The sequence below is a fragment of the Cupressus sempervirens genome, chromosome 11 (assembly GCF_028749045.1).
Source record: "Cupressus sempervirens isolate cs-2001-9-10 chromosome 11, ASM2874904v1, whole genome shotgun sequence".
NCBI classification, from domain to species: domain Eukaryota; kingdom Viridiplantae; phylum Streptophyta; class Pinopsida; order Cupressales; family Cupressaceae; genus Cupressus; species Cupressus sempervirens.
This window is the reverse complement of record NC_143128.1, coordinates 130,153,751-130,179,766: the sequence shown is the minus strand read 5'-3', so window position 1 is coordinate 130,179,766 and position 26,016 is coordinate 130,153,751. Positions and strand designations below refer to the sequence as shown.

The window sequence follows — 26,016 nt, the reverse complement described above, 5'->3', positions numbered from 1 at the left end:
ATAGCTAAAGAAAAGGCTGAGATTTTCTTGAAGAAAAAATATAAATTTAGTCATCAAAGTTTAGCCTTTTCTAATTGTTGATTTAATATTCAAATATTTTTTCATATTCATTTATTATTTTATTTTTTAAATTCATTATTTCTTCAATTTTAAAGCTCAAGTTTTGGTTCCTAAGAAATTAATCTATTTTTCTTAGAAATGATACATTTAATTTTTTTTTTAAATGTTTGAAATGTAAACTCTATTTATTATTTGATATGTTGCTATTCTTAGTACAAAATTAAATCACACATTTGAATTTATTTTCACTTGCAGTTCTAACTTTGACATCCACATGTAATGTTAGCAATAATTGCACTATCTTGTAAATTTGGAACTCAGAATGTTGATGATTTATATCACGTAAATTTTGTTAATCTAAAGCAATCTATAATTATAGTTGTCAATAAAATTTATTAGTTTTAATATGTAAACTACTTCAGATTTTGCTTCACCTTCTATGACATTTTTTTATGGTTGTACGGTATACTATAGTGTCAAATATAATATCCAAACATTTAAACAACTTATGCATGGCTTATATCACACTAATTTTATTATTATACAACATGCTTAGCACTATTTAGAATGCCTAAACATCTTATTGATTTTCTACCTTCAATTCTACATTTCCACATTTATACAAATGCTTTTTGTTCTCTCTCGCACACAATATATTGCACTCTCGCCATTTTATCACCCTCCATAACATCTCTATTTTTTTTTTGCTTATTCCCAACCTCTCATAACGCAAGGAATCCAACTTCACAAGAGCTCTTATTATTGCGTATAATTATATTATATAATATCTCTTCCTTATCTCATTCATAGGAATGATCATAACTGTATATAACTTCTCAAGATCCATTTGACTAGGTAGAAATGTAATATATATAAAGAAATGTGGCATCTTTTTTGTTGACCTCGGTCATTGCCACATGATTTTCCTATAGCAGTTAAATGTTTAGATAAACAAATATGGAAACTAGACCCTCTGTTTTAACTTGATTATATGTGAATGAGTTAATGGGTCCCTTTCCCTTTGGTATTATCAATTTTTGGTGTTCTAACGTGTGTTTGAAATTGAAAATTAAGAAAAAATTGTATTTGAGGAAAGCCAACTGATATGTGGAATTTTATCATCTAATTATCATGTATGTTTGTTTTAGTATGACATCATTTCTACGTGGCAAACATTCCTAAAACAGTTATAATATTAGGGATAGGAGGCAACTTTCTTCTGAGATGGTGCAAGAATTTGATGATCTTGTTGCTCAGGATTGAGCTCCTTGTTGAGCTCTCTTTGTTGTATTCCTTTATGTCTTAATAAATTTTTACCCCTCTTTTCTCAAAAAAAAAAACAGTTATAATATGAAAAAAGAGATAGGTAATGGGGCCTCTATTTGAAAAACACAACATTTTTCATTGCAAGTTGTTTGCAGCTAAATATAATTAATCAATGAAGATCTTTTACCTGAGAAACAACAATACCATTTATTATTGTTTTTCATGGCACGGTAGGGACTTTTGTCTCACAATACCATTTATTAGTGTTGCCACTAGAAGTCAATGATATTATTATTAATTTTTAATTACTTGCGTTCTGGGTGAAATCAACCAATGGAGTTGCATTTTACAATACATGCTTCTGCAAAGTTGTACCTTTTCTAAGGCTTTCACAAATGACCATCCAATTTAAAATATGGAAAATAAAAAATCATTGACCGTCGATGGGTTGGCTATATAAAATAATCCATCCGAAGATTATCCTATGCAATTTCCCTCTTCCCCTTCATCCCAAATGGCCATGTCAGTTTTTTTTTTTGTGTCTTCTTCCTCTCTTTGCATCCTTCCCTTTCTCATCAATGTTCTTCCCTCGAATCTGAAGCTCTGCTCTGGTTCAAAGCGAGTCTTAATGACTCTGAGCGCTCTCTCGGTTCATGGGTGAAGGGAAGAGACAGTTGCACCGACTGGGAAGGCATATCCTGTGACAATCAAACCAACCATGTTGTCTCTCTTGATGTGTACTCCTTCCACGGTGTGATCTCTGACAGCTTGTGCCAACTTCGTTTTCTCACATATCTAAGCATAACTGGAGGACAAGGTAGCACCACTTTGCCTCACTGCATGGCCAATCTCTCATATATTGATTTTCTAGACTTATTTGTCAATCAGTTGAGAGGAATGGTTCCTTCTTTCATTTGTTTGGTGACCCGCCTTACATACCTTGATCTTAGTGGCAATAATTTCAATGGAAGCATACCTTCCTGTTTAGCCAGTCTTCCTTCGTTAGGTGAATTTCATCTTGCTGACAACCCAGTGGAAGCATACCAGCTTCTCTTGGTAATATCTCTTCTCTAGAGGAGTTGAATCTTTTGAACAACCAATTAACTTGGAGCATACCGATTTCTTTTGGAAGTCTCTCCTTGTTGAGGCACTTATACCTCCGAGACAACCGAGTCGTAATATTCCAGATTCCTTAGGCAATCTCACTTCACTAGTGGACTTGAATATTATAAATAACCATCTGGGTCCATTCCACCTTCATTTGCTCATCTTTCCTCCCTCACTCGTTTATATGCTGGAGGCAATCATTTTAGTGAAACCATCGCTTCATCCTCACTTCCACCTTCGTTATATTTTCTCTCTCTGACTGTAAACCACCATCAGTTGCTTTTAGAAACCTTTTTTCAAAACCTTATTGACATGAGGTTCTTGTATTTATCTAATTTTGTGACAAATATTAGCACATCCTGGATTCCGTCCTTTCAGTTAACTGAACTAAGATTAGTGTCATGTGGGATTGATAGTGAAATTTTCCATCTTGGATTTCAACCCAATTCTCACTTGATACGCTTGAATTAGTAAACTGTGGCCTAGTGGGTGAGATCCCCTCTTGGCTGTGGGAAACCAATCCTCTGTTGCAATCTCTAAATCTTTCAGGAAATCAACTTGAAGGACAACTATTGTCAAACTCTTCAATATGGATGGAATTGATAACACTAGATGTGTCTAGAAATGCATTGAGCGGGCATATGCCATCAATGTGATCCCCTAATTTACAAGTGTTGCTACTCAATGACAATTTGTTCAATGGCGGTATCCGTCCAAGCTTGGGAAAGTTAAATAATCTTCAGCTATTAAATCTTGCAAATAACAATTTGACAGGAGTGATTCCTGTCAGCTTGTCCAAATGCTCTTCTCTCCTTGTCCAAAATTTGGGAAGTAATAGTTTGAAAGCAAGATTACCACATCAGTAAGTTAAGTGAACTGTATTCATTAGTTGATCGTAAGAACAATTTGATTGGACCATTCCCTAGCTCGATAGCAAATTGCTCACAGTTGCAAGTTCCTGATATTGGGAACAACTTGTTTGAAGGTGAAATACCAAATTTGATTCCAAATATTTCAGCACTAAGAGTTTTGAAATATGAAGAAAAATAATTTTAGTGGTGGTATTTCTGGAGAGACTGGTCACCTATAGAACCTTCAGATCTTGCTTCTTTCTTCAAATCATATTTCAGGTTAATTCCACATGCAATTTCATCATGGCAAGCAATGGCAATAGAAAATCAAGATGGTTCCATATTATCCAATTCTGAGTTCTCTAGTGGGCTACCATATCAAGATGGATTGGATATGACTCCTAAAGGTAACGATGAGCACTAACCATATATCCTTTCCACCCTCACATGCATAGATTTCTCAAAAAATGAGTTGGATGGACTACTTACTCCTAACATTGGGAACAGTGGGAACAAAGGGGTTGAGACTATTAAACCTTTCAATGAACAATTCGAATGGAACCATCCCTAAAAGTTTAAGAGAAATGGGGCAGCTAGAGTCATTAGACATTTCAACAAACAAATTTTAAGGAACAATCCCCACAGAGCTTGAACTTCTGACCTATTTAGGCTCATTGAATGTATCCAATAATAATATTTCAGGGAGTATATCACAAGGACGACATACATCTAGCACATTTGAATAATCCTCCTTTTCAGGAAATCCAAATTTATTTAGATGTCCCCTACCAAAAAAAATTGTTCTTGGCAGCAATTTGCTCCTCCTTTGGTTTCAATTAACAAGGGAAAGAAAGGCATCTCATATCCATGGTATGAGATAGCAGTGGGATTGGCATATGGAATAGCTTTTGGCAGGATACTGACATTGGTCTTAATAAGAGTGGGTTGGAGAAGAATATGCTTTGAGAAAATTGATACAATCCTAAAATTTTGTTTCCATGGATGAAGAATCAGACTTTGCGAAGCGATACTTTTACAACTCCTCAAAATTTCAGAGGTAAATTTCAAGTATCCTATTCCTTTTAGCATTTACCATCATTGATAATATTATGGTGCAAATTTGCAAAAGAAAATCAGTGCTTAATGTTATTGCCTCTAACACATCATTTAAATACAACTGTTTGATCGCTATTAGTGTATAACATTGTACAGGAATCTGTTTATGGTTTGGATGGTTTCTCTGTTGGAATATTTCATGCAGATGTCTATTTGTCCCTGGAGCCAAACGCCCACCTACCACCCTGAATGTTCAAAAAATTTATTATGGGCAGGTGAGATTTTGAAATTGAAAAATGAGAGGGAAAATAATTTTTGCTGAAGACAAAAGGAATGTTTTATCATTCATTCGATAAGTAAGTTGAGACAAAGAGAGTCCAGTAGAGAAAAAAGTTGTAGAGCAGAGAAAGAAAGCAAAAGGTGATCAGCAGATCAGTTGTCGCAGAGACAAAAGGAATCGTTGTCGTGCTTGCAGATGCATGTGCTTCTTCTTGCCACTTTGTAAGTCAGTAGTTTATTGCTTTCAACCTGTTGAAGCAGTGATTGCTCTAGGTATTATTGTATGTAGCCATTAAAGCTACAAGTTTGAATTTTAAAGTTTAGGGTTATTTTTTAGGTTTTTTCTGGTTGAAGCCGAATGCTTCTAGATTTGTGATAGTTTGAATCAGAGTTGAATAGAAAGTAAGCAGGCATATTTGAATCCATTATTTTCCTTCTTCTATTCATTGCATTTTGGAAAGTTCATTTGAAAGTTTGAAGCTTTGAGTCTCTGATTTTTAATGGTGGAAACATTCACGTTATAAGTTTACACTCGGTGCCCTCATCTATCAAGTTCACTCGGTAATCACATTGTCTACCGAGTTCACTCGGTAATCTCTGTCTACCGAGTTCACTCGATAATCTCTTTGTCTATTGAGCTCACTTGGTATCCTTTGGTTACTGAGTTATGTGTCTTTCATTTGCCGAACCAACTCGGTAAACTCTCCTACTGCCTATTCTCTTTGGTTACCGAGCAAAATTTTTGCTTGGTAATAGTTGCTCCCAAGCAAATTTTAGGGTTAGGTTGTTTTTTGTGATTGAAATTTTTTTTTAAATATTTCTCACATTGTATCAGAGCTTTGAGGCCCCACATCCACAGTGAGTTAGGGTATTTTTTTTCTTGGGATATTTATCATGGCAGGAGATGCAGGAAAGATATGGCAGCAGCCAGCATCCTTTAATGGGCAAAACTATGATACATGGGCAAAGAAGATGAAAACCATTATGGTAGCAAATGATTTGTGGGAGTTTGTGTTCAATGGATTCAATGATGTGACTGATCCAACTTAGTATGCTGCCCTCACAAATGCACAAAAGACTCATTTGAAAGAGTCAAGGAGGAAGGATGCTAAGGCATTAAGTTTGATTGAAGAAGAAATGACAGAGACAGTATTCCCAAATATTGCAGCAACAAATTATGCAAAAGAAGCATGGGATATCCTTGAGATGAACTTCAAGGGGACTAATAAAGTCCGTACTGTAAAGCTACAAAATATAAGGAGGGAGTTTGAGAACCTTCAGATGAAGGAGAATGAATCAGTTGCAGACTTCAGTTCAAGGACCTCCAATGTGATCAACCAGCTCAAGTCAAATGGAGAAGACTATCAAGAGCAGAGGATAGTGGAGAAGATATTGAGGAGTTTACCTCATAAATATGACCATTTGGTCATGACCATAGAAGAGGCAAAAGACCTCACTACTTTGACAATGGATGAGTTGATGGGTTCTCTTCAAACCCATGAGTATAGGATCAATAGATCCACATCTTCTTCTACCCAAGAGCAAGCATTCAAAGCTCAATCAAATCCAAGAGGAAGGGGGAGAGGAAGAAATGGCTCAGGCAGAAACTCTAGAGGTAGAAGCCGAGGTAATGGAGGACAAAGAAATGCTGCAGTAGAAAGCTCAGGAAGAGCAGATGGAGCAAGTACCTCACACACTACTTCAAGAGGAGGTAAGAAAAACTACAACTCAAATAAGAGTAATGTAGAATGCTACTACTGTCATAAATATGGGCATTATGCAAATGAATGCTGGAAGAAGCAGAAAGATCAGTCAGGACAAGCAAATGTGGCTAATGTGAATATGGTAGGTGAAAACACTGCCTTCATCATGTGTAATGTTGGTGAAGAAGGAAGCCCTGAGGTTTGGTACCTCGACAGTGGATGTAGAAACCACATGAGTGGTAATGAAACCTTGTTTTCATTTATTGACAAGAGTTTCAAATCAGAAATTAAGATGGGTAACAATGAAACCCTACCAGTTGTGAGCAAAGGATCTATTATGGTCCGCACCAAGAAAGGTGAAAAGAAGGAAATACAAAATGTGTATTTCGCCCCTGGTATGAAGCACAATTTGATGAGCATTGGTCAGCTCATTCAAAATGGATACAAAGTGCTGATGGAGAATGACATGTGTGTCATTCAAGAAAAGGATGGGAGCAAGAACCTACTAGCAGCAGTTCAAATGACAAAGAACAAAACGTTTCCCTTGAGGATAGAGACATGTTTCTCATCTAAGGTTTGTTCTGCACCTCCCACACAATCAGCTCTAAGGAGTGTGATTGAAGACCCCTCATGGCTATGGCACCTTAGGTATGGTCATCTTGGCTATGCTGGTTTAAATTTATTGTCAAATAAAAGAATGGTAGAAGGTTTTCCACGTGTAGAAAATTCTTGTGACAAGTGTGAGGCTTGTATTTTGGGTAAGCAACATAGGCTTCCCTTTCATTCTAGAAATTCTAGGAGGGCTAGATATCCATTAGAGTTAGTGCATACCAACCTAGTGGGTCCTATGCAAGTTACTTCCATTGGGGGGAGTACTTATTTCATGACATTCATTGATGATTTCAGTCGTAGGACATGGGTGTATTTCTTAAAGAACAAATCTGAAGCATTTGATAAATTTGTAGAATTTAAAGCCCAGGCTGAAAGAGAATGTGGACATTATATCAAGGTCCTCAGATCAGATAGAGGAGGGGAGTATACCTCCAATTCTTTTGTAATTTTTTGTAGGAAACATGGTGTAAAGAAAGAGCTCACAGCTAGCTATACACCACAGCAGAATGGAGTGGCTGAAAGAAAGAACAGGACCATTGTTGAAATGGCAAGGAGCATGATGAAAGAGAAAGGTCTCCCAACCGAATTTTGGGGAGAGGCTGTGGCAACAGTAGTTTACCTAATTAATAGGTGTCCTACAAAGGCAGTCCGTGACAGAATTCTAATGGAAGCATGGTCATGAAGAAGATGGGCAATTGAACACCAGAGGGTGTTTGGATGTGTAGCATATGCACATGTGCCTAAAGAGAAAAGGAAAAAATTTGATGAAAAAGGTGTGAAATGCATTTTCACAGGGTACAACCTAGAATCAAAGGCATACAGATTGTATGACCCATTGAACAACAAGATGATGCTTTCAAGAGATGTGGAATTTCTTGAAAATCAGTCTTGGTATGGACAAATTGATGAATCACCAAGCACTTCAAGTAAACTGCCAATTATGACTGAAAAGGATGCTGATGAACAACAAGAAGAAGGAGCAGATAAAAGAAAAGGCAAGCAGCCTCAGTCATTACCGAGCTCCTCTAGGCATGACCGAGTGTCAGGGCCAAGTAGTAGCAGTGAAGATTCTAATCCCACACTCTCCTCCCCGTTACCAAGAAAGACCAAGAGTCTTAGGGAGATATACCAAGATGAAAGTTATGAAGATTATGATGAGAGTGTTAATTTTGCATTATTTTCTCATAGTGATCCAATATATTTTGAGGAAGCTATTAAAGAGAGGAAATGGTGTAATGCCATGGATGAGGAAATAGATGCCATAGAAAGGAATGAGACATGGGAGCTAATTAAATTGCCTCCCAAGAAGCAAGTGATTGGAGTGAAATGGGTCTATAAGACCAAATGTAATGCTGAAGGCAAGATTGATAGGCATAAGGCAAGGCTGGTAGTCAAGGGCTACAAACAGCAGTATGGCAGAGATTATGATGAGACTTATGCCCTTGTTGCAAGAATGGAAATAGTGCTTGCTGTCATAGCAATTGCAGCTCAGCACAAATGGAAGGTATATCAAATGGATGTGAAATCCACCTTCCTTAATGGTGTATTGAAAGAAGAAGTGTATGTGGAGCAGCCACCTGGTTATGGAGTTGCAAGTGAAGAGAACATGGTATATAGATTGAAGAGAGCTCTTTATGGGCTCAAACAAGCTCCAAGAGCATGGCACAGTAGGATTGACTCATATTTGATGAGCAATGGCTTTAGCAAAAGCAATGGTGAGCCCACTCTCTACATCAAGGCAGTAAATGGAAATGTTTTGATTGTTGTTTTGTATGTAGATGATTTGATTTTTACTGGAAGTGACAAGGCTCTAATTGGTGAGTTTAAAGAGGTCATGAAAAGTGAATTTGAAATGACAGACCTAGGTCTCTTGAAGTACTTTCTAGGCATAGAAGTAAAAAAAATGCATGATGGCATTTTCATCTCTCAAGAAAAATATGCAAGGCAGATCTTGGAGAGATTTAAAATGCAGAATAGCAAGGCAGCCTCCACACCAACAGCAGTAGGTCTGAAGTTGAGCAAAGAAGACTCTAGCAAGAGAGTGGATCCAACACTATACAAGAGTATGGTTGGATGTCTTATGTATTTGACTGCAACTCGGCCAGACCTAATGCATGCAGTAAGTCTAATTTTTAGATTTATGGAAACACCAAATGATTCCCATTGGCAAGCGAGAAAAAGGATCCTAAGGTATGTGAAAGGTACCAAGGGATTTAAAATCTTGTATACTGCAAATGATGATTTTAAGTTGGTGGGTTACACAGATAGTGATTGGGCTGGAAGTTTAGATGATAGGAAGAGCACTTCTAGATATATGTTTCATATGGGATCGGGTGCAATTTCATGGGCATCCAAGAAGCAACCCATTGTTGCTAAATCTAAAGTAGAGGCTGAATATATAGCAGCAAATGCAGCAGCATGTCAGGCTATTTGGCTGAGGAGGATCTTGATAGATTTGAATGAAAGGCAAGAGGATGGAACCACAATTTATTGTGACAACATCTCATCTATTGCATTATCCAAGAATCCTGTATTCCATGGGAGAAGCAAACACATAGAGATCAGATATCACTTCATTAGAGAGTTGGTGGAGAATGGGGATATCAAAATAGAATTTTGTAAGTTTGAGCAGCAGCTAGCAGACATTTTTACCAAGCCATTAGGCATTGGAAGTTTTGTACACCTAAGAGAGAGTCTTGGTGTAGTTGATTTGGATCAGCAGTGATCCTTGTTTGTTTGGCTCAAGACAAAGGGGGAGTGTTGGAATATTTAATGCAGATGTCTGTTTGTCCCTGGAGCCAAATGCCCACCTACCACCCTGAACGTTGAAAAAATTTATTACGGGCAGGTGAGATTTTGAAATTGAAAAATGAGAGGGAAAATAATTTTTGCTGAAGACAAAAGGAATGTTTTATCATTCATTTGATAAGTAAGTTGAGACAAAGAGAGTTCAATAGAGCAAAAAGTTGCAGAGCAGAGAAAGAAAGAAAAAGGTGATCAACAGATCAGTTGTCGCAGAGACAGAAGGAATCGTTGTCGTGCTTGCAGATGCACGTGCTTCTTCCTGCCGCTTTGTAAGTCAGTAGTTTATTGCTTTCAACTTGTTGAAGCAGTGATTGCTCCAGGTATTATTGTATGCAGCCATTAAAGCTACAAGTTTGAATTTTAAAGTTTAGGGTTATTTTTTATGTTTTTTCTGGTTGAAGCTAAATGCTCCTAGATTTGTAATAGTTTGAATCAGAGTTGAATAGAAAGTAAGCAGGCATATTTGAATCCATTATTGTCCTTCTTCTATTCATTGCATTTTGGAAAGTTCATTTGAAAGTTTGAAGCTTTGAGTCTCTGATTTTTAATGGTGGAAACATTCACGTTATAAGTTTACACTCGGTGCCCTCATCTACCGAGTTCACTTAGTAATCACATTGTCTACCGAGTTCACTTGGCAATCTCTTTGTTTACCCAGTTCACTCGGTAATCTCTTTATCTACCGAGCTCACTCGGTATCCTTTGGTTACCGAGTTATGTGTCTTTCATTTACTGAACCAACTTGGTAAACTCTCTTGCCGCCTATTCTCTTTGGTTACCGAGCAAAATTTTTTCTCGGTAATAGTTGCTCCCGAGCAAGTTTTAGGGTTAGGTTGTTTTTTGGGATTGAAATTTTGTTTTTTTAATTTCTCACATTCTCACTATATTGTTCTGGTTGGGATGATACCTTGGTATGTCCACCTTTCTGAACACATGTAGGAGGGAAATGTGATTTTTTGCTCGTTCAGATAAAGTGAAAAAAAAATATTGTTCAATCAAATATCATGTATTTCTAGATTTCAATTTCTCAGTGTTGAACATTCATCTAAAAAATGTCAAATTTTTTTCCTCATTCAAGATCAAGTTTCCAAGGTTGTACATCCATTTGCTCCAGTTGTTCAATGCCCTTTCCTTCAAAGGATAAAATAATTCTACTATAACACTTGTGTGATTCAAAGGATTTTTAATTCGATGAAAGCTTGCACATGACAATTTATTTCCATGTGGTGGTTGAGAATCCCTACTATCCAATACTTTTACATTTCTTTTGATATATAAAAGTGACCAGAGGGGATAACTTGGCCTGTTGAATTTAAAATTTGAAAGAAAAAAGTCAACAGAGTGAGAGAAGAGAATGTCAAGAAGATATGAGAGAGCATTTTACACTAAATCAAAATTGTGCTAGGCATCCATCCATTAGTTACTGTGGCTAGAGTTTTAGAATTTTTTGGCTCTTGAACAGATTTGAGGGGGAATCGAATATACTCTGCACCTAAATCTGCTTCCCTATCATCTTCATTACAATTTGCTAAGGCCACTTAATAACCTTTGTAGCACAATTTGATGTCGCCCATAGTACAAAAGCTTTATGAAACAAGAGTTTTTAATAGTTGGAGTCCCTACCACTTAAATATATTTGGTTTATGTAGTGTTTTTATGTTGGATTTTATTGAGAATCTAGTGTAATGGTTTGACTATTAAGAGTAATGTGGATTGTTTCAGCAAATGTACTAATATTGTTACTGTTATTGATATCTTCCAAATGCGGATCTGAAGACTCATATGAGACATGTCTCTATAGTTAATTATCATTAGTTAATAAATAACCATATGTATAACTCATCTTTAAGCATATATGTAATATTAATATATTAATCATATATGTAATATATTATTATATAATAATATATAATGTATACTATATATAATATATTATTTTAAAGATGGTTTACCATCAACAAGGTATCTTATGATAAAGTCAATCTAACGGAAGCTACAACATTAACACTCCCTCTTAGCTAGGGGGGATTTTAATAACACATTATGCTCTAAAGAATAAGAAGAGATATCATCTCAGTATGATATTCAATTCACTATGATATTAAATTTTTCACCTTTCATAACACACAATTTAAGAAATTGCCATTACTTTAAAGAAAACACCACCTTAAGTGTGGTCTATAGTAGCAACTATGGTGTCTGGCAAGATCCGGCCCAAAGAACCATAAAAAGTCCATTATCATGGTGTCTGGCAAAATTTGGCCCAAAAAATCATGATAATAGGTCTACCATTTATAAGAGTGTCACCTTACAATGGTTACCTTCTGTCTATTCATTATCATGATTTCTAGCACTCTGGGACAACAATTTAATGAAGTTTGTCATGATAACAAGTCTACCATTTATAAGATCGTCATCTTATAATGGTCACCTTCTAACTATTCATTATCATGGTGTCAGACAAGATCCAGCCCGAAGAACCATGATAATAGGCCTACCATTTATAAGATTGTCATCTTGTAATGGTTACTTTTTGTTTATATGTCAATGAAAGATTGTCACCTTTTATTACATATGTGAAATAGTAGCCACCATGAACCAAGTCAGAGGGTGGTACAAAGGCTTTCATCTCAATTCTCTCTCACAAAGAAGAATGCATTACAATGAATTTCACTTAGAACTTCTCCTCATGGAGAAGATATCATACACAAAGGAATTCACCTCGAAATTGTCCCTCTGAACGATGATCCTAGGAAGTCAGGTCCAGTAGTTACTCCCTTAGATACTCTCTTCCCCCAAAGATTCTTGTCAGACACCTTGAATTTTCTTTCAATCTTCTGATTTTCTAGTGATAAGTCAATACTTCCTCATGATGCACTCAAGAGTAGGCCCATCAAAATCATGTAGTCTCACAAATGTATTTCTAGACTCCCTTTGAGTATTAATTTTCTAAGCTCTTGTGTTGCCTTTGAAGAAGTGTCATACTCCCTCTTAATGTAGAAGGTACTCATAATCTCAATCATCAAAGATACTTGCTTCAAGAGCCTCACTTTATCCATCTTGATCATCAAAGGTCTTTGGAGCTACTATCATTAGATTGAATCTGCACAATATTTGGTAGCATGTGTAAAGTACCAACTTTTTCCTTTTGTAAGAACATCTTTAAAACATAAAGAAAAAGATCAAAACAAATAACCCTTATAGTATGCAAAGAATTACATGTATAAGAGAGAGACTACAAAGAGTAGATAAATGAAAAAATATGGATACTTATCTCCACATGAAGATTAAAAAATTGTCTGTTTAGATTATTTGAGAATGGAACATCTATGGAACATTGACTATTATTCCCTCAACCACCCCCACCCCCCCCCCCCCCCCAAAGTAAAATTTCCATTCATTTTTATATTGTTGAAATTTTTTGTTATCAAATATGATAACTCCTTTCTAAGTTCCAACTTGCTATTTTCATCCATTGAAGCTTCAAACATTCATTAAGCTTAATAATAGAAGTGAACACAAACTTGTCCACAATATGCCAATATCATGATTGAGTATGATTGTGCTACTTGAATGACTCTACAACTCATACGTCAAGTTTCATTAATCAAAGAGAGATCCATGTAGATAGTTTAATTAAAGTCATAACTTTCTTATAATGTACACAAGGGGTAGGCCCATTCACCTAGTTGCATGAATTTTAGTCTTCTTGATAATTACAATTTATCAATCACTGAAGATACTATCACAACATTGATTTACATCTTCTAAATCAGTATGATCAATATCACTAATAGTTGACAAAAGCATATCCTCTATTTGCTCCATCTAACGGATGTGTCAGAATCCTTCTAAACATAAATCTTCTAAGCTTCTTAAATAAACTTCCCTTTAACAAAGTGTTAGACTCTCTCTAAATCTAATATTAATCCTCCTTTTCTTGCAAGAACATTATCGGAGGAAATTATCAAAGCAAATGCTCATATAGAAAAACAAGTAAGCAAGATATTACAAAGATTAGATAAATAAAATACTCAAGGATAATAAATTCTCATTTGTACATCAATAATTATTTTATTTGATAATTCATTCTATTAGACATTAATATAAGAATGATCCCAATTATTTCAATATAATAATATCTAATTTAAGTATATACATTAACCATATATACATATATTCTATTTTCTATAGATATACTTTAAATGATATTTTGAACATATTATTATTTTTCTATGGAATCAATATAATATTTCCTAGTGGTAACTTAGGATGTATGTATTGACCATATACCCTTATAAATTTCATGATTGATGTCATTATTCATAGTGACTAGTTTTATTTATACATATTTTTCATATAAAGAATTGATTATCACAAATATTCTTATTTTATTTCAATAAATAAAATCATTTATATTTGTATTCAACTTGATAATAAATATATAACTATTATATTTCATAATATTCTATACATAGTATATATATTACTTTTTATATTATATATTATTGATCGTGTTAGCACTTATGGTTTTAACTCGCACCTTGGTATGTCATGGTCACATTTTTTTTTGTCATTGAAGTTGAACTTGAAGTTGTGTTTACTTAGACTTCAACTTTAGGTTCGGTGTCAGTTATCATCCATGAACCTAGTTCCTTTCCTCGAGTCTACCTTAGCAAAGCCAAAATAGAAGTTGAAACTCGACCACCCAAAACTTCAACTTAAGGTTCGATGTTGATATTATGCACTAAAAACAATTGTATGCAGGTCTCAATTCTTGGAATCAAATCAAGGTGGGTCCCAGTGCAGCATTTCCTAGATGCATGAAGATTATGAATAAAAGGGTTTAAGGCAGTACGTGTTTGGCTGTGGCGAGATTTAATTGAGGGATAAAAGTGTTATGTCATGATCACCTAGTACAATAGTACACATGCAGATTTGATGTAGTATTTAAAACAAAGCACACGCGACATCTCTTCAAATCCATGCCACATGAGTGGGTAGTTATTGCACTTACTTCCCAAATCTGTCCCTGCGATCTTCCGCACAAATCATTCCTTAAATGTATTCATTTTGGCCCCTCTTCCCACTCTTTCCATTTTCTCCATAGAAATTTCAGCCTTAACCGGTAGGAAGGGAAAATCACAGGCTTTGTCTCTATCAAACTGTAAGTGCATTTTTCATTCCCTTCTATATTTCAAGTTGTGTTTGCTTTGCTTTGGGATATCTCAACCCTTATTATTTTTTATAATCATGACACTTTTCTACCCAAAATTGCCCAAGTTTGAAAAACCACCTTTGTTCAGTTCACTTCCTGAGATTCGCGACACCTACATGGTAAATAGAAATTTATCTGAAGTAATAGAACAAGCTAAGAAAACCCCATCGACTCCCATTTACTAGAGATTAGTGAATAGTGGGTTAATAGAAGCCGCTGCTTTTCCTGCTACTATCGCATACATTGAGTGTGTCCTTGAGTGTGCAAATCATTTTGACCTTGTTTCTAGGTGTATTAAGAAAACCTCAGGGGAAGTAATTGTCAAAATCAACAGAACCAGCGTCAATTCCACCCTCAAGATCCCTTATAAAGAACCCTATGAGCCATGGATGTTTGAAGAAGCTGAACACCTATAAGTGGCAAACAAAAGAAAATATGATACCAAGATTGCTTAGTCCTGGCTTTTGAAGCCTGCGGATGGAGGTTCTAGGCTGCCTAAACCCCTAACTATTGAGCACTTTATCAAAGAAATTGTAGACATTGTCCTCCTACTAAATAGAATTAAGGGAAATGAACATGCATTCCACTAGGAGTCTTGGATGTACTTTTTCATACAGAAGATAGTCGAGGGAGCCAAATTCATTGATTGGTCAGACCTAATAGCAGAGAACTTGCATAAGGGTTTGATAAATGTCAACAACTGTGGTTCGTTTTTCTTGTCTTCCTATCTAATTTACATCCTAGCAGCATCTAAAGATTGGGACTATCTTCCACATACACCTTGGGTCGATGATATGCCTATCTATCAATACTACAGAGATCTCCAAGAAGACACAGTATGCAAAGAGTTTAAGAAAGTCAATGATGTCTTTTTAGGAAAACTATATTTGAACTACAAGGTCGAGAGAATGATAGGATGTTTTAAGAAGCTAAGCAAGTTGTGCAAATTTATGATTGCTATTTTCTTCAATTTTCCAAATTTACATATATCAGAGTGGGTGGTTTTCCTGGTGAACCTTTGAAATTGCTGTGCTATTGTTCAGACTCTATAGTGTTATCTGAGATGTGTAAGCACTTTGTCTCTATTGTTGAGTCCTTTCAAATTTCCAAGAAATCTTCTTTAGTATTTTTCCCAATTGAAATCAAACATTATAGATGCCCTAGTTTGAAAGAAGCCATATTCTCAGTCAAATTATTAACCCGCTTATGTTTTAAGCCTTTCTCCTCTCGGTTAGATTTTGACTACACTAGTTTTATGAGAAACAATGTCAAAAATGCAGTCTCTCTATTTCATTCCCCACAGTTAGAGGATTTCTGGGCAAATTGCCATAATGAATTTGAAGTAAGAAAGAGGCTGCAGTCACTTTTGACCATTAAATAGATCATTATGTTTAATGTGGAGTTAGATACTTATGGGCTGAAAGATGATGATTCTGAGGAAGTACTTGATCAATTTTACATGGATCAAATCGAATACATGCTTATCCCTGAGATTGACTGGGAGAAAAGGGAAGAAAATGATGTATATGCCCGCACCAAAGATGTAATAGCTAGAATTGCTAAATGGATAAAAATAAAGGCAACGACTACTCCAAGCTTTTTTGAAAAGTCTTCAAGAAGCAGAGATAAAAAGACTACCCAAAAGAAAACTAATCCAAGTGTCCCTGATTTTGTTGCAGGTCCACTTGAAGTTGAACTTGAAGCAGTTTCGAAACACTTCAACTTCAGGTTCAAGAGGAGACTCTGAAAAGTAGAAGGATAACCCGCTTGAGCACAAAAAGGCATCAATCCCTAGAAGCAAGAACAACATAACTATTGATCTCGAGGCAGTGGAAGATCCACCTATGGCAGACAATTTACCAAAATCTCAGAGCGTGTTAGCAACTGTCGAGAATTAGCAAAGTAATCTCATTCTAGTCAAACGTTCCCCCACTACAGAAAAAAGATCAGGCAACACCTAAGTGGCTAGAGACATCGATAGAGAAGAAAAGGAGCATAGTTCCAATATCCATGGCAATCGATGATTTGGTTAGCAAGTGTCTTGGTAAAATGCCTAAGGTAAAGAAAGTGAGAACAGAGGTGAGGATCAATTTTGATAAATCTTTAGGACGATGGGTAGCAGAGATAGCTACACCACTAGAAGGAAGCTCTCGAGATTCTGTAGCTCCTCAAGACTAACAGATAACCAAGTTTGAACTGGGAAAAGGGGATCGCGAGATGGACATGGCGTTCTTTGAGGTGTCCAATTAGAAGATTGCACAAAGAGTATGGAAAGATGGGCAGGATAAGCAGGAAATGAAAGAAACGATTAAAAACATGGCTCAGTATATTAATGCTATCCTTCACCATGAAGCTAAGCCAATCAGTGAAATGTCATCAATCGTTGATGTGTCCTCTGCGACCAATCAACGATCGCTGAAAAATTTGTACAGGTGTAAAGCGGTGGTAAAAATAGCAGGCGAATGGGTTCTAGATGTTCTACACAACACTATAAAACACATAGGTGACTTGGACTAGGCTTCAAAAGAAATATCAAACATTTCCAAAAAAAGTGGAAACAAGCAATGAGGGATACGAAAAGGAAAGGAAAAATTGGGCCAAGGTAGCTATGTGGTTGGAAGATGTACATGAGCTCGGCTTGCAAAAATTTCAGGCTAAATGCCTTGTGGCCGGTCTTGATGAAAAGGCCCTGTATGTCATCAAAGACTGTATTGAATGGAGAAATGAAGTATTGACACAGGGAATATCCGAAATCAAAGAGGCTCTACACGAACTCAAAGTCATTTATCAGATTATCCAAAATGATCTCAAATGGTTTGCCAAACAATTCATGAAAAAGGATGATGATTTTGTTGCCCAATCGGATGAAATAATCAAAGAAGCCCAAAAGAAATTTCAAGAATGGCAGGACAAAAAGACACCAACGAGGTAGGACTTCTCCAACGTGGCACATACGGAAGCTATGCTAATCATCAACTTAAAGCACCTAGAGATGCATGAAGAAAAAGTCGTTGAGCTAAAGAAGATAAAGGATATCTGGAAGCAAAGATTCGCTTACATCGGCTTGCCGCACCAGTCGGTTATCTCAACCTTTTCCGATGCTTATGAGATGTGGAAAATGGCGAAAGGCATGGCTAGTGGAGACATCACTACATGATCAAAACAAGTGGTTACGCTTGAAAGTTTTTAGTTATATCTTCTTGACCGTTTTCTTTCAGTTACTTTTTCAAGATTAATAATTTCTTTGCAAAAAGACAATTAACACTTGGTGGGGTAATTTTGGCTCAAATCCAGCCCCATGCCTATATAAATGTAATAATTAGTATTGTTAGGGGTTAGAATTCTCTAGCAGATCGATAGACAAAACTATTTTTGTTTGTGGTTTTCCAAGTTAGAAGTAACGTTTCAGAATTCCTGCAGATGCAATGAAACTCTACAGTTTGATTTATGGTTGAAAGCTCTGTAAGTGGATACTATTATCTGCCTATTTAAATCAGTGTTTCTAAAGATACTGTTTAAGCTTTTAACTATTTCTATTACTTGTTTTGAAGTTGCCAATTCATACTTGGACGCTGTGACAAATCAGTTTTATCAATTTGCCTACTCGATGGTTTTAATTTTCAAATATGTGGATCATCTTGATAATTAAAATCAAGTGGTTCTTTTCAATTAAAGTTTATTTTGTATTGATGAGATAAAATAAGTTGATTCAACATTTTCAGCAGATTGTTTTCTTGAAAAGGTCTTTCTGTTAAATTATTAGATCAAAAAATCTCATTGCAATAAAGGTAGCTGTGCCCGTTTTCAGTGAAGAAATATCAAGCAGAGAATTCTTCAATCTCTCTGATAGGAATTCTTTTGTTAGTTTACATGTTTTTTTTCTGTTTTTACATATGAATATATATGGGAAAAACTGTTCACTAACAGATCGTATATATTATCAACTATAACATTTCATATGATATAGAAATGAATATCTAGTAAAATACCTGAAACCATATCTGTATCCCCTTATTGTTTGTTGTCCGTAAGAACACAGGAAAGAAAAGGCTCGATGAGTTCACTGAGTACACGACTATTGCTGATGTTGAACACTAGTACCTACTGTACAATGAGTTTCTCAGTCAAGGAGAAACAAATAGTCGAACTAAGTTCACGAGCACTCATTAGGGCATTGCAAGGACCCTGGTGGAATCTAACGCACAACTTTCCACACCCGCCAGTTCTCATCATATTTTCGTCTTTAATCTTTGCCCAATCGTGTACAGATAATGCATCTACAAAGGAGTTTCAGCTAACTCCCGATGGGCCATTCACTATTTTCATGTCCAACAAATTTGTCACTCTTGGTTGCCATACGTTTGGTATGTACAAGTATGAGGATGATATAAGGGGCGATGTCAAAAAGCCTTATTATGGTCTCTGCCTTAATTTGGGTATTGACTGTTAGGAACAGTCAACAAATACATCCAGGCTGTTATAACTGAATTGTCTGTCTGTCACACATTTCCTATTATGTTGCTAATAGATATGGATGCTGTCCTTGATATTAGGTCATACAGACTTATCATCTTAGCCTCTAGAAACATTTTCTATTAATGCCCTCATCTCATAGGCTCTCTATATATAGAGGCCATTGCATAGGTTGTATGAAATCAGATTTATGAATAAAATATGTTCTTAGTTCGGTGTTTATTTCTAATTTTCATTGCCTGGTATATTAGATCTCTTATTTTTATCATGGCCAATATATAGGTTGTATGAAATCAGTTTTATGAAATCAGTTTTATTCTAGTATATAGGTTGTATGAAATCAGTTTTATGAATAAAATATGTTCTTAGTTCAGTGTTTATTTCTGATTTTCATTGCCTAGTATATTAGATCTCTTATTTTTAGTTATATTTTCTTGTGATCTGCTGTCACCATTTTTAGTTGATTCATAATTTTAATTTTTAATATTGACAATTGCCCAATGACTCATGGAAACGCCAATTTTTCTTGGCCCAACAATGCAGAATGCATTGATTCTCCTTCTGATACAGGCCACATATGCACGTGCCAACCTGAACCTCCATTGCTATCTTTCACTGTTAAAGCTCTTCTTCGTGGCGAGCTTTCTCGTCATGGTACAAATTTGAGTGCTCTTTATCTTCGTTAGAATTTGTAAGCGAAGGTCAACATCATTTGCAGCGATTGGGCAACAATCACACATTCAGGAACACCCGACCTCGCCCCTATATTCGAACCTTTCCACAAGCTTCAATCTGAGATATGTCCACAAGGACGAACTTGGGGAGTTCAATCATCTCCTTATTTATCTCATTAGAGGTTTGGAAACATGATCTGATCTCCCTAATTAGATCCTTGATCACCCATTCATAGTCGATCACTCAATCTGAGATCCCGAGTGAAGCAAATATTTTATGATCGTGTAGTGAGGACGAGGCACAAAGCCAAGCACGAGATTAGGAAAAATCGATAGCCTGTCATGAGACAATGGACATTATATCACATCGGGCATCATTAAGCTCCACCACACTCTCTCAACCGGTCTGCTCAAGCCAATAAGCGGGAGCACCTTCAAATCCGACTTGAGCTTCGACATTGATCGACACTCATCAATGATTTACATCCGTTCCATCATTGATACTATTTCATCCCGACTTTCTATATTTCCCTTCGTTTTACATATCCTTGCTCTACGGTATATGCAACATATTTCTTAATGACGTGGCTTGATAATTTTATCTGCACTGTATATCTTTCTCAGAGTTTCTTACTAATTAATTTTTACACTTGCAGTCTAGACTCTGATACCATGTTCAGTAACATGGATCATTTCTGCAAATGTACTAATATTGTCACTGTTATTGATGTCTTCCAAATACAGTTTTGAAGACTCATAAATATGAGAGAAGACATGTTTCTATAATTAATTATCATTAGTTAATAAATAATCATATGTATAACTCATCTTTAAGCATATATGTAATATTAATATATTATCGATATATGTAATATATTATTATATTATTATATAATAATATATAATGTATAATATGTATAATATATATTATATTACATATATAATATATATCATATATATAAGATATTTATCTTAAAGATGATTTACTATCAACAAGGTATCTCATGATAAAATCAATCTAACATAAGTGGCACACAATAGTATTGAAGCCATTATTATCTCAGTTTCATACATAAATTTCAAGTTCAAAGTTCGTTGTTGGCATGGCTGATTCGTAATTCATTTTGATTGTGAAAGAAAACTCCTGGCCGAAATATGCCAACTCCTTGTGATTGCTTGTTTCGATGATATCATAATAAAACTATATATTAGGCTGTGCAATAAGCTTTTCTGTGGTAAATTTAGGGTTCAAATGTGTTAATGAAAGAGTGTATCTAAGTAGAATAACTAAGAAAATCCAATCAAACATCCAAAGTCCAGCCCATAAATACATGAGAGACTCGCAGCTCTGTCAAAACAGCAGTTCATGCGAAGGCAAATTCATGTAAAAGGGCCTGTTATTCCAGTTAAAAACTCCTGTTATTCCAGTTAAAAACTATCTTTGATTACAGATTTAACCACATGATGCATATCTTGTCTTTTTTCATAATGTAGTACTCATTATCTAATAATTAGTAATTAGCCTCAGGTCCAAGGCAGCAGGCTCTTTAATCTTGTCCTGGCACATGGATTCTACTATGCCTTTGGTTTTTGATTCATAGCATGAGAACTTTGTAAAAAGGTATGCCAAATTTGTCATCAATTGCACTGGTTAATCTATGCTTAAACAACCAACCAAATTGATACAAGTCTCAGTTGCTTGCGTCTTTACTTAGTTCCCGGATTATCAAAAGAAAAAGCTTCTCAGTTTCCAGGCAAGAATCATATGACAAAACTGCATCTGAGCTAAACATTATCTCCCATATTATTCTCTAAAGGTTAACAGCTGCTACCAACTTGCCATTTGAATTTTCCAAAGAAACTTAATTCATCTTAGCTCCGTTTTTTATATTCAAACAGTGAACAAAAGCATTTGATGGAATTATAATAATAGGAATAAGGTAAAGCGTGATTTATACTAAGAGATGTTCAATAATGTGGTATCACGGATAACACAGAATTACAATAAGAAACAAGCTGAAATATCAAAGTCATCATTAGATTGACTTCAAAAACTGAGGGTTGCAAAACCTGCACAATTCTAGCTGGCAATCAGGGGCCAAGCTGGCTTGGGTTTGTAGGATGAGCTGCAACAAGAAGTGGGTATATAAAAGAGATTAAGAACATATAAATATCAGCCATGTTAACTTCATATTTGAAAGAGTACTTAGCAGATTATGTCTAAAAACTTGATTTCCTACACAAAAAGCATGCCTGGATATTAGTTCACAGAGTTCATGAAATAGAGACTTAAAATTTAATTTATGGTCTGGTTCAAATCTTGCCAAATATAGTGATGGATAATAACCAATCATGGTAGACTAGGCTCACCTCTTGAACAATCTTTCAAAACTTTGCTTCATAAGTAGGGTGACAGTGTCACCAATGAAGATGGCAATTATTCTATGCATTGTCATTGATCTGCTTTGTTAAGTTCGATATATTTGGCTACAGAAAACATTCGCATTAAATTATTTGCTTGTATTGAAAACATTCATATGTCTATGAAGAGTTCAAACAATTAGAATCCTAAGGCATAACATAGTTTTAAATATGTTGTGAGACATATATCAAGGATAATGAAAACTGGTTTTTAGATAATTATTCTAGTTACATGGTAAGTTATCTTTCAATCGATAAATGAAAAAATTATTATTCTAATTGCATGGTAATCTATCCACTAATCAAGATATGACAAAGCTAAATTCTAATTGTCAACAAATATGAATTCGCCATTAAGATATTCACAAATATGAATGAATGCAAAAAGAACAAATAATCACCGTCTTAATAATAGAACAATAGTAGCATAGTTCAATGTCAGGAGACAGCATGTGCATGAACTGAAATAACTAATAACTGGTATTAAAAGAATCTTAACAACTGAAGAATCATCAGTGAACAAATCTGTGTCTAAAAATTAGAAAGACGTATTTAAAATGCTCAATGCAACTTTCCCCAGCCTGGGACATGGGGGTAAAAATATTATAGTGGTAACGTTGTCAACTAACTTCAGGCAGATTCATAATCCTTGGGATGAGGTTGATGTCTTTACTGGTAAGATTGATTTATTTAGAGTTGAAATAGAAAAGGCCAATCTAAGGTAAGCCTTGATAGGAAGTAACCCACAATAACAGTCTTTCTTTTATTTATTTATCTTCCACAATATCTATATGGAATGGTCCCTATGTGAAGAAGATTGAACTAGGGTAGGTTCTCAAGTTTCAACATCTTATATACCTGACCAATAAGTTTTCAGAGTGTGAATTGACTTTTAAAGTTTAAAGTAGCTGAATCAGTTCTTTTGATAATTTGATCTAACATGCTATGCTGGGCAATGTTGAATCTGTAGTAGTAACAGTGCTAGGAGCACCAAAGAGTACATTGATTACATCTGAATCGATAGTACTGTGATAGACCAGGTAGTTAAAAGTATCATTTTTATATTGTTGTCCCAATTGATACTTTGATGTTTTAAATTTGGTAGGATAGATTTCAATATATTTTTCAAAGCTAGGTTTTTTGGTCTGACCAAAGGCACATGACTCAAATTCAGAACCATTTAACAAAGACTAACAGTCATATGTGCAATCTTCGGTATTGTTTTTGAAAAAAAACTTTGGCTTAAAAATAGTAATCCTTGTTTCATGGGAAATCTGCTTAACAGGCATCAAAATGAAGACAAAGGACATTTATCGAATACATAGATTTTCAGAACTGTTTACTTTGATGCTACGAGGCTTTTTATGCAACTCAAGTTGAAGATTGACCGAACAAGCTGAAGCCTAACACTACAGTAACACAATTAGCACAGAATAAGTGACCAAAAAGTTGGACAATACTAAAATTGACTCTGCTGGCCTTTCCAAAGAGTCAAGCTTATGGGCATTTGGATACTAGGAAAGAGTTGCAGCTATAGGAAAGTTCACAAGGTATTTAGACATCACACTCAAACGAACACAAGGCAAAACAATCTCAAATCTTGGTAAGATTTATCTTCCTTTCTATACTAAGACTGCAAGAAACAACTCAATTTACCAAGTTTTAAGTTGAGTACCTGAGAACGCCAACAGAATTCTGGTTAGAAAGCTCCAGTCTCGATGACTTGGTGTTCACTTCAGACAAAGGCCAGAGACATTTTCTGCATAGAATCTGCTTTGACAAAATTAAATTGAACTGAACCACTACTAACTAAAATAGATTAGTAATTTTAATGCAGCACAGATCCAATTCAAATAAATTTCAATTACAAATACCCAAACTTAGTCAATATTACATAGCAGTGTGTGGAAAAAATCAAATCTGCAGAGAAGGGGAACAATTCATTAACCCAAAAGATATCACAATCACGAATAAGATTGCCTGCTTCAGCAAGATTTAAAAGACCTGATGAGAGGAAATCACTTGAATCATTCCTAAGACATGAATTTCATATGGGATAATGTGTCGTGTATTTCTTTACCTTGTTTTCCTTTGGCCAAGCACCAGCGTGAGCAGACAAATTTGGTTTGGATAGAGCTCTGTTCTAAAGCACTACATGATGAAATATTCATTTGGGAAATCAATGTTCAAATTTCAATCTTGACTGGGAGTTCCTAGTCAAATCCCAATGTCAAAAAGTGATGAATTGTACCAAAAAAATTCAATTGAGAAAAGAGAAAAATGCAGGAAACATTATGTACCATTGGTAGCTCTGTTGGGGGAATATGGCCAGAGAGGGTTGTGTAAAACTACTACAAATGCAACAAATAAATGCTAAAAATGTATCGATAGTAAAGCCTACTACCTGAAGGGTTAGTTACCCTAGAGCTTACCATTTGACCAAATATAACTTGTTTATCCATAATAATTTTGTCAACAAAAGAGGGATCTGCGTAAGTAACAAAACCAAACCCCTAGGGTTTCTTGTGGCATGGTCTTACATAGTGAACAAATCTGGAAGCTATCCATATTTGCTGAAATACTTTGGAAAAGCGGTTGGGATGCATCCAATTACTTACCCATTAAATCCCTATATCATTTGTTTAAAACCCTCTAAATATGATCATTTGAAAATGCCAAAAATTGACTAAACTAAAGACAACTAATATACAGTGGGGATGTATACGCAAACCCTGCTAGTTAAAGATCTTGTGTCATCAAACTGAAACTGTATTCATAAAATTGTTTGCAGCTAAGAAACATAATCACTTCGTGGGGTTTTAGGAAAACAAAAGATAACCTGATTTTCAGTGGCCCACCTAACAGAAACTTTAAAGATTCTCACGGTGAGCAGAAATGTTAAACTATTCTTCACCTACCAAAATCTGTATGCAAAATGCAGAACAAAAAACCCATTATTATGAACAGACAAGAAGAGATTCTAATAGTTTTGGGACAGATGTGCTTGGCAAATTGCAGAACCAAAAACCTATAATCATGAACAAGAAGATTATAATAGTTTTGGGACAGCTATGCTTGGCAGAGCTGGCTGTACTTCACCTACCAAAAGCTCTATGCAAAAGGCAGAACAAGAACCCATGATCATGCATGGACGAGAGGATTATAATAAGCACAGGACAACTATGTTTTAAAAAAAACCCATTATCATGCATAAATAAATGGACAATAAACTGCACATATATGCACACACTCACTCGATAATTTATAAAGCTCAACAAACACCTGGAATAAAAGAAATCTAATAACCAGCATCTATCATCTGATGATTTAATTGTATAAACCATGGAAGAATCACAAGGTAAAAATATTTGCTTATACGTGCACAACCAGGGGATTAATGCCTAGGAACCCATCCACATTAACATTATGTAGTAGCTTTGTTGGAAACTGAAATGATAAATTGCTCTCTCTAGTCACCAGAGATGTATATG

At 35.4% G+C, this 26,016-nt stretch overlaps 1 pseudogene; it reads left to right on the top strand.

The window, feature by feature from the left end:
• LOC149528546 (uncharacterized) overlaps window positions 1–17,889 on the top strand; it is a 51,326-nt pseudogene extending 33,437 nt beyond the window's left edge.
• The last annotated feature ends 8,127 nt before the right edge of the window (window positions 17,890–26,016 follow it).